At 36.7% G+C, this 16,272-nt stretch overlaps 1 protein-coding gene across 12 annotated transcripts in view; it reads left to right on the top strand.

The window, feature by feature from the left end:
- The window catches only part of LOC110831469 (uncharacterized), a 396,354-nt gene that overhangs the window by 131,629 nt on the left and 248,453 nt on the right, over window positions 1–16,272 (top strand). For 4 of the 12 annotated variants that reach the window (XM_022067495.2, XM_087343663.1, XM_022067494.2 and 1 more), the window contains exon 1: window positions 9,095–9,321. The exons of 5 other annotated variants lie outside the window; for them this stretch is intronic. The gene's annotated coding sequence lies outside the window, so the exon portion shown is untranslated. Of the gene's footprint in view, window positions 1–9,094; window positions 9,326–16,272 lie in introns of those variants that run through there. 3 more of the 12 variants (XM_022067496.2, XM_022067493.2, XM_022067491.2) reach the window with 1 other exon arrangement.

Raw genomic sequence — 16,272 nt, 5'->3', positions numbered from 1 at the left:
GCACAAGTCGTTGATGGTACGACGTCCATATTCGTGAATGGCCTGCCGAATCTTCGTAACATTTTCGGGCGTTGTGCTCGAAGATGGTCGTCCAGAACGCTCGTCATCATCGACAGAGGTTCGGCCATTTTTAAAACGTGAATGCCACACAAAAGTTTGTACACGACCCATTGCGGACTCCCCAAATGCTTGCTTTAGCATTTCATAGGTTTCCGTAGCCGTTTTGGCGAGTCTTTGGCAAAATTTAATGCAAACGCCATTCCGAAATCGCAGGAGGGTCGGTGTAATGCACTACCAAAATACCCGTAACTAAGAAACAAATGCTAATTCGATGATGCCGGCTGGCACACTGATTCACTATGAATGTAGGCCGCACCCCCTAGCGGCAGAAGCTCGTACTACATCCGGTTCGCCCTCTATTGACACAGTCTTGAAACTTTCCGATCGCACCTCGTATATCACTCTTACTCGAAAGGAATATTATTTTGCCCGAGGAAATTTTTGCGTGAAATCAATAAACTCTGTTCCAATTGTGTGACAATGTGTGCCAACATTTTGTTTTACGAATGGAACCGAGCAGAGGCAACTGCAGTTGTCTACAACAAATACCTTGTCTGGAATCTTGACACCAGCTTTTTGCCAGTAAAAACAAAACGAAACAATAATGCTTTCTATAGTACGGAACTCGCTGTGGTGTTAATTATATTTGAGTACAAATATGTTCTTAATACGATGTCCACAAAAATTATCGTCAGGTTTAACATTCAGTAACTGAATTTTACACACAGTATAAATATTTACGTATTTTGCATAATTCTCAGAATAAACAGCGACTATATCCCCAAATCACTTTAACTAATTTATCTTTGTAATTGTAACGCGCTATGTTTTCTTTGAGACAGAACCCGGATGTTTAAACATCAATTAGATGTGCTTCATGTTTCAAAGGGTTAAACTTATTAGCATGATATTAATATTCTGTCTGCGCAATACTTACTCTTCTAATCCTTTTGTTCATTTATTAAATCATCACAATCTTCATGAATTACGTTTAAGCTCGTTTCGGCTCCAAAATTTGTTTAGCCATATATTCTTTTGTCTTGCGACTGATCTTGCAATATCTTTTTTTGTAAACAGTTTTTGTACAGCCTTTCTATATGTAAGGACCATTGAATTATATTTTGTAAGTTATATCCTAAATTATCCTGTTTTTCCAAGATAGAATTTCCTGCAGAATAGTTAGATATATTGTTCTCACGATGATGCACGTGATGGCGATTGTCTTCTGCGATGTTGCACCGTATTTTCTGACAGAAATTGACCCGACTTCCTGATTCCGCTGACGATGAAGGCAGTAAGCACCTCTGAAATTTCGGTCAATTAAATACTACCAGGATACACGGTACAACATCCCACAAAATGGTCATCTTAATGCCTAAGAACCTCTATTGTGTGTGAAATTTGTCAGATATAATTTACTGTACTCAACTTTACATTTATTCAGTAATTTCATCAGCAAAACGAGTTAAGACTCTGCAAACGAACAGCGATGTACAGATCACGTAGCACTGTAGTGTTGAACTTGTTCTGTAATTACCGTTACAGTTGTTATTTCAGAAGGAGCAAATGATCTGAAGACGGTATTGTCTGTTGAACCCACCTCCTTCACCCACGATGTTTCTGCCCCGTTGTTCAGACATCTCAAAGCAGTTCCGTGACGCACCCCATAAGATAAAGGTTATTAGTATGAATGTGAAGCATTAAACCATAGACGTACACATCCTCCTCATTCAAGAAACTTGCTGTTTCTTGGAAATACGAAATGTCTGGACCCTCAATGTTAGAGACAGAAGTTCTGAAGGAGAGTAATAATTTACAGGGCTGTTTCTTATTCACATGTAATAACGTTAAATTATGTTAACCAATTCATAGATATGTGACATTAATCATAGTGTCGGATTAGATCCAGTTTGTTTCCAGGAGCAGACAACTCGGAAAGTTCTAGAAAGAAACAATTGATATAATAGCATGATTATTACCGGGGCAGAACTGATAGTTAGATTTTGCCTTTGCTGTGGATGTACATAGGCATAGAGGAGTTTGTTCCTGCGCCAGAAAATCATCTGATAGATCAACAAATCATTTCAAATATTTCCAATCAAATTTAGCTTCAATCATTAAAGGTAAATTAAGTTATTAAAAATGGTGGTTTGATTTTTAAGCCAGCCCATATGGACCTATTTACCTCACATTTAAGGAGATATTTGATGCAAAACAATGTTGAGCTAAAGTCGGCAAGGAAATAATGCAGAAAGAAGAATGAATAATTAAATACGCAGAGCAGAGCCTTTCTTAAGAAGCTAGTATTCGCTCAGACGTTCGAGAAATTCCTCGCCTATTATGGAATCCGAAAATTCATTTCAGTTTACGCAAAGATGTCTGTCTTGAGCTATATATATATATATATACACATACATACATGCAATCGACAACCTGGTATCCTCTATATTTAATATTCATCTTCATAGTCCTTATTACATTCATTTCAACCTAATTTTCAGTTTTCGGACCTAAATTCTGCTTATATTTTATATCTCTTATTTACGTATGTTACATTACCCGCCGATCTCTAGCTTCTTGACTTAACCCTATTATTAATAATATATCGTGATGTGTACACATTTTCAAATTATCCATTATTCTTCTTTCCCCTGACTACCTACCACTTAGAACCGAACATTTTCTGAAAACACTTTTAAAAAACCTTAAATGTATATTATTTCCGTAATGCGAGAGACCAAGCTTCACATCTATATGAAAAAACAGATAAAATTATAGTTTTATATATCTTATTTTTGTAGTAGACTAAAACTGGATTTAAGTAGGAGAGGCTGGGACTGTACCTAGAGATTTTATGCTGGTGTTGAATGTAGTTTTGATCGCTTTCAAGGAAGATGGAAGCTGATGTTAGTTTGTTTGAAAATTTCTTCCAATGTGTTTCAAGGAAAATCCGGACATCTGCCATCTTTTTATCATACTAAACTTCCTTGAAACCTTTGAGGGCAGATTGTACTTCTGAAGTGGTTCCAATCCTCCGCCAGTCAGTCTGCAGGCCGCCAAAAGTTGCTAACGAAAATGGCAACAGATTCGTACGTACACACGATATGGTGTTCGCACGACCGAATTACTGAAATGTTGATGTTAGCGATAGCTTAATTTTTGTGTGGATCTGTAAATTGTCTGGTAACGGATGAATGTAAAACGTTCCCCCGTGCATGTGAGGGCAAGTCCTTTGAGGGTACTTCTGGTGCAAAACAATAAAATTGGCATAATCTCTTCCTTCCTAGTATTTTCCACCTCATCACCCTACTCTTCGCATCGTATAGTTAAAAAAAGTAATTCATTCAAGAATTGATCAGTGAACCCACCAGAGCTTTGCCAGAGTGATTACTTTCATCGTACGGATAAAAATTTGTTCTTGCCCATGGCTATTTGCTCACATCAAGTTGCTGCTTTATGTTCAAAACAATCTGTCTGACAAAACAAATATTTTGGTTGTTTTCATTTATTCTCAAGGGAACCGTAGGGCAGATGTTCGGCCCAATGAATTTCTATCGAAGCGAAAATTTACAAATTAAAATCATCATCTGCGTGACGTATATCCAGTCTAAGTAGTTTGTTGTGACATTCTCACTGAGTATCTGCAGTTAATGTGAACAGATGGTAATGAGAATTTTTATAAATAAAATTATAATAATTTTATTCGTTTAATTATCTTTAAATATAGGCTAGTATATTCTATTACGTTTCGTAAAGCGTAAAATATCAAGATTTACTTCTGAAATTAGGTAGCAATTGGCTTACGTATTTATACTTCCTCTAACAGAAAGGAAAATACATAATTTTTTCACTTGTTAGCTCCACTGAGTACTAAGCATAATCTAGTTAAGTTCTGCGTTTAAGTAGCTTACGTTAAGTAGCTTTAAGAAACAATGAATCACCGTTTAATGATGTGTAATATGTTATCACAAATACGAGGGATATTGAACATACATATTAATGTTCTATTCTAAGACGTCACTTATGTACTACCATAACTATTTTGTGCAATTCATTTCCTATTTTATTTATACCAATATTTTCTTATCAAAACTGGGCAGAATACATGCTAAGACCACGAACAGTGAGCATATATTTAAGACCTGACATTCATGACAACAACAGTTTCATTTATATGTAAATAGATTCAATTTATGAAACTTTCACAGCTGAGTATAATTGATCCTCTGATCATTAGTGATAAGGTGTCACGCACTGTTACCAAAACACATGAAGGACGAAGGAGACTTTGCTCATCATATGTATCCTTCACTGAACACTGACGAGGATCTGAATGTGGGTCTTTGTTTACTGCTGTAGCCACAAGGCACATTCATGCTACCTGCATGCCAGCCAGAACCTAACCTCACAGCTACGCAGTAACATTCTGGAATCATCTTTTAGGCGCATTGTCGATGAAATAGTAATGTGAAATGTGAGGGATTAAGATGGGGGCTGAGATAGGAAAATGACCCTTATGTCTGAAGGAGAAGAAAGATGATAAATATATATTATTAAACTTTAAATAAATTAATAACGGAGAGAGAAATACAAATGTAACAAAGGGGTTAATATAAAGAGATTAAAGAACTGATCTGTGGTAGCTGATTTAAATGAATGCTGCTTAAAAGTGAATGGAAATAGGAACATAAATTTGGCGTGATATAATTAAAAACTGGGGGTGAGGAAGAGAATTATAGATGTAAATATTAAATATAAACTATGAAAATGTCGATAAGGGATATGAATGTAGAAAAACCATGGAAAGCAAGAGACCATTGTTAAGCGATCACAGTCTTAGGTCTATGTATAAATGAATGCATTGTAATAAACGTACGTACTTATGTGGAATATGCAGTTGCTGTATTCACTTTATTCAGACGTATACATATTCATATTTATTTAAAGTAGCTTCAAATTAATTTTGAATTTTAAAGTAGTTTCAGCAGCATACATATTTTTCGACACTGTGCATTTCGTGAAGATTACACTGTTTATTCCCTGCAATCCGAATTGTGATATTGAAAAATATTATTATTTATGTTATACAAACGAAATTCGCACATACATAGCGCAAAATATCGTGTGATATGCAAAATCAGTTTCCTGTTCTTACAGACGCATTATGTACCCAACAGTGATGTTAGTTTGCTTTGGACTTCATTTTATTTGGAAGTTTGTATTTTATTTTATTAATGGCGACGAATGTGTGACCTAAAACGACAAATCTTAATAGTAATCGATTAAAAGTTCGACGTAGAAATTGTAGTCACAGTTCTTCCTAACCGAACGAGATAAAAGTAAAGATGATTTATGTTATTAACATGTATTTATGGAAATTTTTAGCTTTGGTCTGTTTATATTCAGTTTTAGAAAGTTACAAATTGGGTCGGCATTTCAGTATCGGAGTTGAACCAAAAGACAGCTACAAGAGCAAACTTCATTTGCAATTCTTAGCAAATCATAACTTTCGAGCTCAGAACGTCTGAAAACCAGTGATAATTTCTGAAAGCGCACAACTAGCCTTTGGAATTAACAAGCCTTCTGTGGTGTACGACGCTGAGGAGAATATTTGTATCTGGCAGAAGGAAATGACAGGGCAATGTCAAAAATTACACAATGAGGAAAGTCATAAATCTTTACTCTTGACCAGATATTATTAGAATGCCTGTCTTCTGGAGTGTTGCGCCTTGTGGTCCGGTAAACGTTTATCGGCGTTTCAGAGGTGATTTTTGCTTCCATCATCATGGCGATAAGCTTCTACCAGACTACACAGTGCAACACTTCAGAAGACAGTCATCCTTATAACGTGTAAGATTTGAGGTTTTCACAGCGGTGAGCGATTCATCGCCCTGATGACGGAGGCAGTATGACCTCTGAAACGTTGGTTAACATCGACCAGATCACACAGCGCAACAACCCAGAAGACAGAAATCTTCATACTCATCGCCCTGATGATGGAGGCAGTATGACCTCTGAAACGTTGGTTAACATCGACCAGTCTACACAGCGCAACAACCCAGAAGACAGAAATCTTCATACTCATCGCCCTGATGACGGAGGCAGTATGACCTCTGAAACGTTGGTTAACATCGACCAGACTACACAGCGCAACAACCCAGAAGACAGAAATCTTCATACTCATGGCCCTGATGACGGAGGTAGTGTGACTTCTGAAACGTTGGTTAACATCGACCAGACTACACAGCGCAACAACCCAGAAGACAGAAATCTTCATACTCATAGCCCTGATGATGGAGGCAGTATGACCTCTGAAACGTTGGTTAACATCGACCAGACTACACAGCGCAACAACCCAGAAGACAGAAATCTTCATCCTTGGCTTGGCTGCACGCGACAGAGACAAGCGACCGAGGCAGGCGACAGAGACGGGAGACGGACACAGCTTGTCGCCACACAATTTTGAGGTGACGACCGAGACATGCGGCAAAGTGTTTGTTTTCTTTGTTTTGTTGAGACATACGTGCACATATTCTGTAAAAAATGAGTACAAAAATGCTTCTAAAAAGGTTACTCGAAGAAGAAGTAGAAGATGATGTGTTGCTGTGTTATTTGTTGCGAAAGAAACAAAGAAAACCTATGAGTTCAATATTCAAAACCAGACGTGAAGAAGGATCTTTCTGTCGGTGGTCAGTGGTCGGTTTTCTGCTACTAATTCTACCAATTGCTCATCTTGGTCACCAGTAAATTTAGTTTCTGCCATTATTTTACTCAACAACACACGTGCTGCCTGAGCCCGTCGCGAGACACTGCTGGTCCGAGAGCGGTCTCCTGTGCTTTGTCTCTGTCGCCTGTCTCTGTCGCCTGTCTTTGTCTCGCGCTCGTAATTGTACTTTTATACTCGCCGCCGTGAGAAACTAAATCTCACAATACGAAATCAATTCACTGTGAGACCAGTCAAGTTGAAGGTCAGAGGTCAAGTATCTTTAGGTTTAAATAACGCCACGTCAACCGCAGAGTAGCGTTTCCAGCCCTCGTAGTTTGTCACGCCACGAAATAAGTTATTCAGAGGAATTAACTACGTATATTTAATTAAATAGTTGTTAGTGCCTGATACCTGCTACTCCAGTATGTACAATATGATCTGCTTGAATGCAATAGAGCACTTGTAAAACATTGAATAAAATGACTCACAAATACAAACAAAATATAGGTAGATCTCTTGAATTCAAATGAAATTCCCAAATTGTATGTAACTGTATTCAGTTAACTGAAACACATTTCGATAAAACGCTATTGAATTAATGAAAGGCTGTGAATGTGTTGGATGTTATTATGTTTTTTTTTACATATTAATTGCATTCTTTTTAAGGTAATTATTTGAATATGTTTTATTGTAAAGCATGAGGATTATAAAACCAATAATAGTCAATAACTCTAGATATAAAATTCATGCATTTACGACATATACGACTAAAATTATAATTTAATATATTATACGGATTAAGGTAGATGAACGTGGCTGTATTTTACAGGTTTATCGTAGGCCTAGGTGATTAAAAGTTCCCGTGATTCAGTTGGAAGCTCTTGTTAATTTAATCTCTCTGGAAGGACACTTTTCCTACAGCCCTGATAAAGTGTGGTTTCTTCTACACTTTGTTCATATTTAAATGAAAGTGTTACATAGTTTTAATACACTACTAAAATTAAGTTATGCAACTTGTTTAAATAGCCAGACATTTTTGTCGACGTATACCATGTAATATGCATTGTTTACCTACGTACGTATACAGATTTTCAAATCAGTAAAATTTTCGTTGTGAATTACTTTATCATGGTTTTGAAAATTTGTTGAAGAACTTCGGTATATACGCTTATTCGTTAAGAAAGTTAAGAAATAGTCGTTTAAATTGATAATTTAGCTAAATTTGTTGCGGTTGTAAGCTGTCGATTGCAATATATTACGCCGCGTGGTCTTCTAAGTAAGTGCCAACGTTTTGAAAGAGCTTATTTTTTAATCGCAGTACAGTCAGTGTTTATTTGAAAACAAAAAGATTTTCGCCTGTGGTAATAAACTTTTTCGCAACTTCATAGTCAAGTCGATTATATGTTGTTTGGACCTAATTAAATCCGGCCTGAATGATTTATAGAATGTTGTCATGTATACAGGCCGAATATACATTAGTACATATGTAATTGGCTTTGATGTTCATGTATGTTTATTGCTACAGACAGAATTTTACTTCGTAGGAACGAATCGTTTCCCAATGTCTTTCGTTACGTAGGTCTACTGACAGCGCCGAAAATGTTTCAGGTAGGCGTTCCAGGCCTTTATATTTTGTAAATCTCAACCATGTATCATCTTTTGTGGACGATGCATGGAGTTGGACTTGATTTTCATGTAGGGTACGAATTATATTGTACAGATACGAACCAAATTAAATTAAATCCACATATTTTTGTGTAGAATTAACCCCTTCCTAATAAAGCATTTTATTAAGCTACATTTAATAATTTCGGGGAAATAACATTGGAACAAGTGTAAAAACGGAAATTCACCCCCTCTTACACACCCCTATATTTTTTCATATGCTTTCCTGTGTATGTTTAATAATTACTTTAATATGGATCCGGAGCGTTCTGATGATAGGTCGAGTAAACTGTTTTAATGTTCTCAATAAATTGCATTTCTTTGTGCATTTTTCATCATTTTATCAACTTCGACCTGATTGTATAACTATTTATGCGTTTAAGTGTTTTCCGGACTAGGCTGCTTCTTATTCTGATGCTCTTACAAGACAGGGCAGAGGACACTTTGTCAAATAAGGCAGTAATGATCCCTATGAATCAGAAGGAACTGATTACGTTTTTTTTTTGCTTTCTCACAACTTCGCCTTTTACTAGCAACGAGGATTGGCGTATTAGCTTCTTTTGTTTCCCACAGTCTCCCGATTCTGTTGTTTGCTGTCGAACGTTCGTTCTACGTGGCTGATCCGAAAATTAACGAATTTATCCGAATGTAGAAGCAAATGGCGCCTCCGAACAGAGTTCTGTGCTAGTTGAGTCAGGTTACTTGTAACGATTGTAGCGACTGCTTGAAAAAGAGTTAACTTGAATGTGTGTTTCCTGAATTATATAGTGATCAGTGAAGTAGATAATCTGTGCAGTGTTGACTGAACTCAAAATACTGCAACAATGAACTGGATTAAGGCGGTCACAAGACAGGAAAGTTTGGAGATTTTACTTCGTCCGAGGCTGCTAGTAGGTGAGTTGATGAAAGGAGAATCAGTTTCGATCATTTAACATTGAATTAAACATCAACAACCTGTTTTGAGTAGAAGACTGCAAGTATGATCTTTTGTTGACTTAAAGTGCACGAGTATACTGATAGCTCTTGTGATGGATCAAAAATTAACCTGAAAATTAATTATTTAATTTCTCTTAAGCTGTATCACGGGTTAGATTTCTGACACGTCTTCTCCTTTTACAAAAGCAGTATGAAACTTACATGCTCCTTACGTGCACGTGTTTCCATGCTTCTGACAGTGTGTTCGTCTATGTGATGACTATGTATTTTGGTATTCATATATTTATTACTCTGAATTATATCGGGAAAATACTAATCGGCAAACGCATGAACAATTATGAAACACGTAAGAATACGATTCTTATGAACAAGTTGGGACAACTGTCTCTGGTAGCAAGAGTAGTAATAGTAAATAGCTGTGAAGGAGACTGAAAAACGGACCAAGTATCAAGACCTTGTATTTGAGCTAAGACAGCTGTATCCAGGATTTACTGTCAAATTAGTACTCATAATCGGAGTTTTTGGAGGGGGGAGTCAAGTCGTCACTGCTGGCTAACATCAAGCTTATTCCGGCATTCCAGCTAAAGCATTACTCAGCTGTATGTAAAGGCCGTGCTTCTTGGGTCGCTCCGACTACTGCGCGTGCGCACGATCCCAACTGTTCGAGCCGTGGCTACAGTTTCACCTGGCCTGCAGGCTTTCGAGTTTTTGGCTGTTTGTGGACCAACCAAACAATTGGATAATAATAACGACAGGGAGGACAGATCCCGCATTATATACATCACAAACGGTCATAAGAAATAAATATATAGCGTTACTTTAGAACAGAAATACTCGTAATACAAAGTTAAAGCATGGAATTTAGGTACCAGCAACAAGATGAAAACTTATGAACTTAAGATAAATATCATAAAGGAAATGTGGCGCCAAGAAGAAACCTGTATAGTTCTAGTATGCTTGTCTTCCAATGAAATTGTCCCAAAATACTTCCATAGCACCATCAAGCAATTGAAACTACAAAAAAAGATATTAACGTAAATTATACAAAACTCACACATCTTGACAGTACACGAATTTTTAAATTATATTGAGCTGTTATAATTATGAGAGTTTTGATTTACATTGAGTCATGTCGACACATTTCATACACAAATGGTAAATTAGTTAATATTTATTTTAATGCACTTGTTTACATCAATCACACTAATAATAATAACAATAACAGCAGCAACAATAATATACAAACTCCTAGTCGTACTTTATATATATATATATTTATTTATTTACTGTGGAACCCTTCATGAGTTCCCTTGCTGCAAGCCATCGTCTCTTTGATTTGTTTTGGATCTGTATCTACAGAGCTGTAAGGCATGAAAACTTCAGTCACCTCAAAATTCGTCCGCCATTCAAAAGCGCTTTATTACTTTTGTGAAAACAAATTGTCTTTTTGCGTAGTTCGGAATCTGAATACGTTTCGCGACCCCAGACGCCACGCTTGGAAATTGTTCCAGTCAGGAGCTGAATATGTAAAAATCCCTCTTCGTGCTCCATGACGTTAATAATTATGCCATGTTTACGGCACGGATAATCTTTAGTGCTAGCAGAGTTAAGCGGATATTGCACAGCTCCCAACCACAAAGGGACTAGCGCGGTAGGATATTTGACAAACCTCCATAAATACACCGTCACCGTCTACAAAAAGAAAAGGAATGAATAGCTTTTCGCGTAATCAGGACTCAGACTACAGGTTTTTAGGAGTCATTTGTCGTCGGATATGGCTGTACGTTACATCACATAAAACTCTTTTCTCAGTTACACATTCTTCTGGTGTTATGTTTTGCTTTAGTTATATTTAAACATGAATATACCTCTGTTTCATGGAATTCTACTTAAATTATACTGACGCCAGAAAGCTTGGGCGCATTCACCGGAAGTTTCTCGCCCTGTGTTACAACCGTTTCTTTCTTCAGATCTTTTATAGTGATGCGAATGTTACATAACATTCAAATTTCCATGCATTATGCACTAGGAGGCGCCACAAATTCGCTTCTTCTTATAACGGCATTAAATGTTGTATTTATTTATTCGAAACTGTTGGAATTTGCGTTGCTGAGAGGAATCTGAGAGATCCTTCTTTGCTTGTTCTTCACGTAAAATTTACCGCTAGATGTTTATCAACCTCAAATAGCATTTTTAAAGATATTTTGTAAACATTGGTAACGCTTAATTATATTTTAATGTAATATTTTTTTGTTACTGGTAGCCCTTCGTGTATTAATTTTGTTTTGTTTATGATGTCATGTTATTTCTTATAATTCATTTATTACTTTGTTTTATACATTGTCGTTGTTTTGTGCTGTTTGTATTTAATATTATTATTATTTATACTGTCTGTTTCTTACTGATGGAGACTATTTAACCTCTAATATGAAACGTGAGGGCACAATTCTATTACACTTTCCAAATAATTTCGATGTGTTAAACGGAGCTATGATTTTAAACTACTGATGATTGTGTGTAGTTTGCGAGAAATTACAATTTACGTACAAAAAATAATTATTTTCCATTTGACAGTGACATAAAAAATACTGAATTTTTTTTAAAAATTGTTTACTACAGAATGTAAATATATATCATCATCCTGTAATTATATTAGGCGACTTCGATGTAGCTAAATATAATTGGCTTACAGTCACCCCACTATCTATTGTTATTAATACAGTAACATTAAAGGACATTTGGTTGGCCTTAATGGTAGCGAAACTGAGACCCGCCCAAGGACAAACGCCCTCGCTGAGGATCGGTATTTGGTGTTTCTGTATTGAATTATCCCATGGTCGCTACCATTAACTGTTACTCCCATTTAATTTTTATTTTAAATTAACCTTCGACCCGTACCTAAGATCAAGGAGATTATTTTTTGCTTATATATCCTATATAATTACGGCTCGTCACGTGTTTTTAAAGACAATTCCGTTAATTCTACAATTTATAAATTTACTCCAACTGTCTCTCAGGCTATTAACGAAATCATTTTTTCTGTGAAACACAAAAATCTCTTCCTTACCTCATAGGTATTTTAAATCAAGAATTAAATGTAATAAATCTAAATCCTGTTTTATTGTAGTATTATTTCGTATTACATAAGCTGATCAGAACTGCTATTAAGGCACATATATTGGATTAGTTAAGAGCTATTTATAATAATTTGAGGACGCAGTTAAAACACTATTAGGAATTAATTTCTAAATTTAAAAAGAACGGTCAATCTGGTACCCGAATTGAAATTGGAAACAAAATGTTCACTGGGCCGCAACTGAATGCAGAATCCTTTTCTGACAGCGTTCCCTTTTTTTTTTTTTTAACTCAACCTCTTCTGTTCGAGTTGCTAACAATTCTGACAGAACAAGTCCGGATTTTCTGAATATTCCGTACATTTCAGATTCAGAAGCTGAGAAAGCCATTAGTCGTCTGCGTTCGACGAAATGCTTCGGACCAGATTAAATTCATAATTTTATTATAAAAGGTTGTTCTGAGATACTTTCTCCCCCTTTACGTCACGTTTTCAATCTCAGTTTATTAACTGAGACATTTATCTCGTTATGGAAGCAGGAGGCTGTTTTATCTATCTTTACGAAAGGCAACACAGCTCCTGTTTGTTCTTATAAACCTACCTCGAATTTTTCTTCACCTTTGAAATTATTATACACTGGCACGTTACACGTCATTTTAAATTTAAATTACATCAAAATCAGCAGGTTTTTTTTTAAAAAACTAATTCAACGGAAACTAATTTAGCAACTCTTGCTACTGCAGTGATGCAGTCGAAAAGGATGGATAGGTTAGGGCATGCAGCACGCATGGGCGAGATGAAAATTTCATACATTTTAGAAGAAAAAAAACCCTGAAGCAGTGAAGACAAGTTAAAAGGCTTAGGCGTTTGTTGAAAGACTAGCATAGTATGACCCGTCAGAGTTAACGGGAATAAATCATTTTTGTGTTGAACAACAATGAAAGTTATTGCGGAATTATTCTTGCAAATTGCATTTAAAGTACGAAATTTATAAAAAAAAATTCAAGAACTGAACTTCTTGAAAATTGAAGCCAGATTACTCTCAAACATTTCGGTACAAAACCGATTTTCTGGCTCCAGACTCCCGCTAGACCCCACCATAGCCTAGTTCGCGTTTTCTTGCTACCAGATTCGCCACCGTTAGGACGTATTTTCAGTTTCTGCACTCGTACAATCAAACATGACGGATATTGACTATGAAAAAGAAGTAGATGATGTTGCAGCTAATAATGAAGCTGTAGGGTTAAGGTGTGGACTGGCTAGATCAGGATATGACCCACTGGATGGCTCTTGTAAACACGGTAATGAAGGTTCGGTTTCCATGAAAGAGCTTGGAATTTATTGAACAGCTAAGCAAATATCCGAGGAGTTGCAGGTATGATATTGGTGTCCTTGTGAAGTTCTCTATTTCTTGTTCATTTTGAATAATATGCGGGCTTAATTAATGTTCAGTCACACTTTGTAGACGTGCTTACATTCATAATTTCTTAAAAGAAAAAATAGTAGGAAGTAGTCTTTCTGTTTATTTATTGCTTTTCGCATTAATATTTACTTTTCATTAAGCATTCCTAACATATTTACATCTAAATAACGATATTATAATTTTCAGGAATATATCAAGGATTCTTTTTCTGCCTTTATACCAAGCAATCGACAAGTTCTGGGTCTGTTAAATTCCTTAAGAACGTTGCCAGAAAATTTTATGATGTAGTCCAATCTCTGTTTATGTAGGTGGGCCTATATATTTACATGTCTTACGCCTTGTAAGAATTGCATAATGCTAGGCATTATTCTTCCAGTATGGAGTGCTCTCCATTATATGGCGTGTCTGCAAAAGGGGATGTTGACGCCGCGAGCTATCAGCCTGGCGGTGGAATGGAGCGATTCGATAGCAAAAGATAAGATTGATGGACTGTCGGATTTGTAAGAGGTGGGGGGTTGAAGGGCACAGAGTTAGGAGATGGAGTAGTGGATAGACAGATGGAAGACTCTTTACTTTATAATGTAGTATTTTATTTTACATGTGGGCTGTCGCAAAACTGTATTAGTAAGCCTGTTCGTTCAACGGAGTTGTTTAGTGTTTGTTGTATGAATACCTACACCGATTTCACCATTTTGTGACACTCCAGTTTATAAAGGACGCAAAAGTGTTCTCACGAGAATTAAAATAATAAATTATTCAAGTACGCTGACTCCAGAACTGTGTTTCTTGATATAATTCAGTGGTGAATTTGTTTATAAATGCCTGGAAGTGAGAATTTTGGATGCCTGCAGCTACTGGTTACGTCACCCACATAAAAAGCTGCCTTTGAAACCACTCTTTCATATCATATTTAATGTTAGTAATTAGTATTCTATCTTATTTGATTACACTCGTGTTTAAGAAATTGGCGTTACACACTTCTAGCCTAACAAACGTCTTACGCCATACAACAGATAACTAATTAAGTAGCTGATAGTCGCTCAGCTAGTCAAAAATTCGCGCCGTCTATGGAACCAGAAGGTTCATTGCCCGCTGATTGATGTAGTCCACGCCTTTTTATCCGATTTACGTAAGATAATTTATACATTCTGCCATCTATGCACAGTTTTTCCGAGTAGTATTTCCCTTCAGGCTTCTGAAGCACAATTTCGTACGCAGGTATCGCCTCCCCCATGCCTGCTATATGCCCTGCCCTTCACATACTATTGATTTGATTATCCTTATTATATTTTGGGGGGAGGATACGTAAAACGACGTTTCGGAGATGGGACTCTATCTCCGTCTTCAGGTTCCTACACAGTTGGGCCCACTAGAGATAGGGATTAGCTCTATCTAGTGGGCCCAACTGTGTAGGAACCTGAAGACGGAGATAGAGTCCCATCTCCGAAACGTCGTTTTACGTTTTATATTTACTAGACGATGGATAATATCCAAGACAATTATTATTCAATAGAAGAAGGCTGTGTAAATTTTTTAGTTAGTTTTATGTGTGATATCAAAAACAAATTAAATATTTGCAACTAGGCATTTGAAATCTGGAGTAGAGATACATTATATACACATAAATATATTTCTTGATTCATTTTAATATTCGTTAATCTACAATATGGCGATGGAATGAATGTACGTCTGGGCAAGTTTCATACATGCGTAGGAAGAATGCGTGATGATGTATATAATTGCACAGAAATTAGTTCCATATTTACATGCTTATTTCTTTAGCTTCTATTTAGAAATTAAGGCGTTTAAAGGAATTACGAGTCGTAAGTTCTTTCCAGAAGTTATTCTTGTTATTTTAGGCCAAAAATGTGATTTAGTGCATTCTTATTAGCACTGCTCCGTATTCTACATAGATCCGGTAATTTTAGAACTTTTCTGCGCACAACTCACTGAGGATTCGTATGAGAGTGGAGGTGGCACTCCACACATTCTTAATCTCGGTCCTGCGTTGAGGCGAAAGATCGATTCGACTATCCGGCCGCTTTACTCTCGATAGAGTACTATCCTATGAGTCTGAGCGGGTCCCAAAGCCAGTTTTGGACTCAGTGACGAGGGGAAGAATATGTCTCTCTCGGGAATCGAGCCCCTTTCGTCCAGTTCGTAGCTTAGTCGCAGTAGTGACTGAGTTACTTCAGTCGTAAGAGACAGTTGTTCCTTTTTCTCTGTCCCTCTCGCCCTTGGCACACAGACACGTATTAATGACATGATATGACGTTCAGGTTGTACGCTTACTCAATCTGCTATAAAGCAGACGTACACTTTGTGTGAATTTCTGTGGGAGTTAATGCAGGTGGTAAGAGAATCCGACAACGTAACTCCACCCTAGAAGCCTTCCCATCTCCATGATTT

The sequence above is a fragment of the Zootermopsis nevadensis genome, unplaced genomic scaffold (assembly GCF_977971745.1).
Source record: "Zootermopsis nevadensis isolate Lab colony 2312 unplaced genomic scaffold, Znev_1.0 Znev_ptg000006l, whole genome shotgun sequence".
Taxonomy (NCBI): domain Eukaryota; kingdom Metazoa; phylum Arthropoda; class Insecta; order Blattodea; family Termopsidae; genus Zootermopsis; species Zootermopsis nevadensis.
Note: the sequence above shows the minus strand (reverse complement) of the source record. Positions and strands in the feature narration are given on the sequence as shown.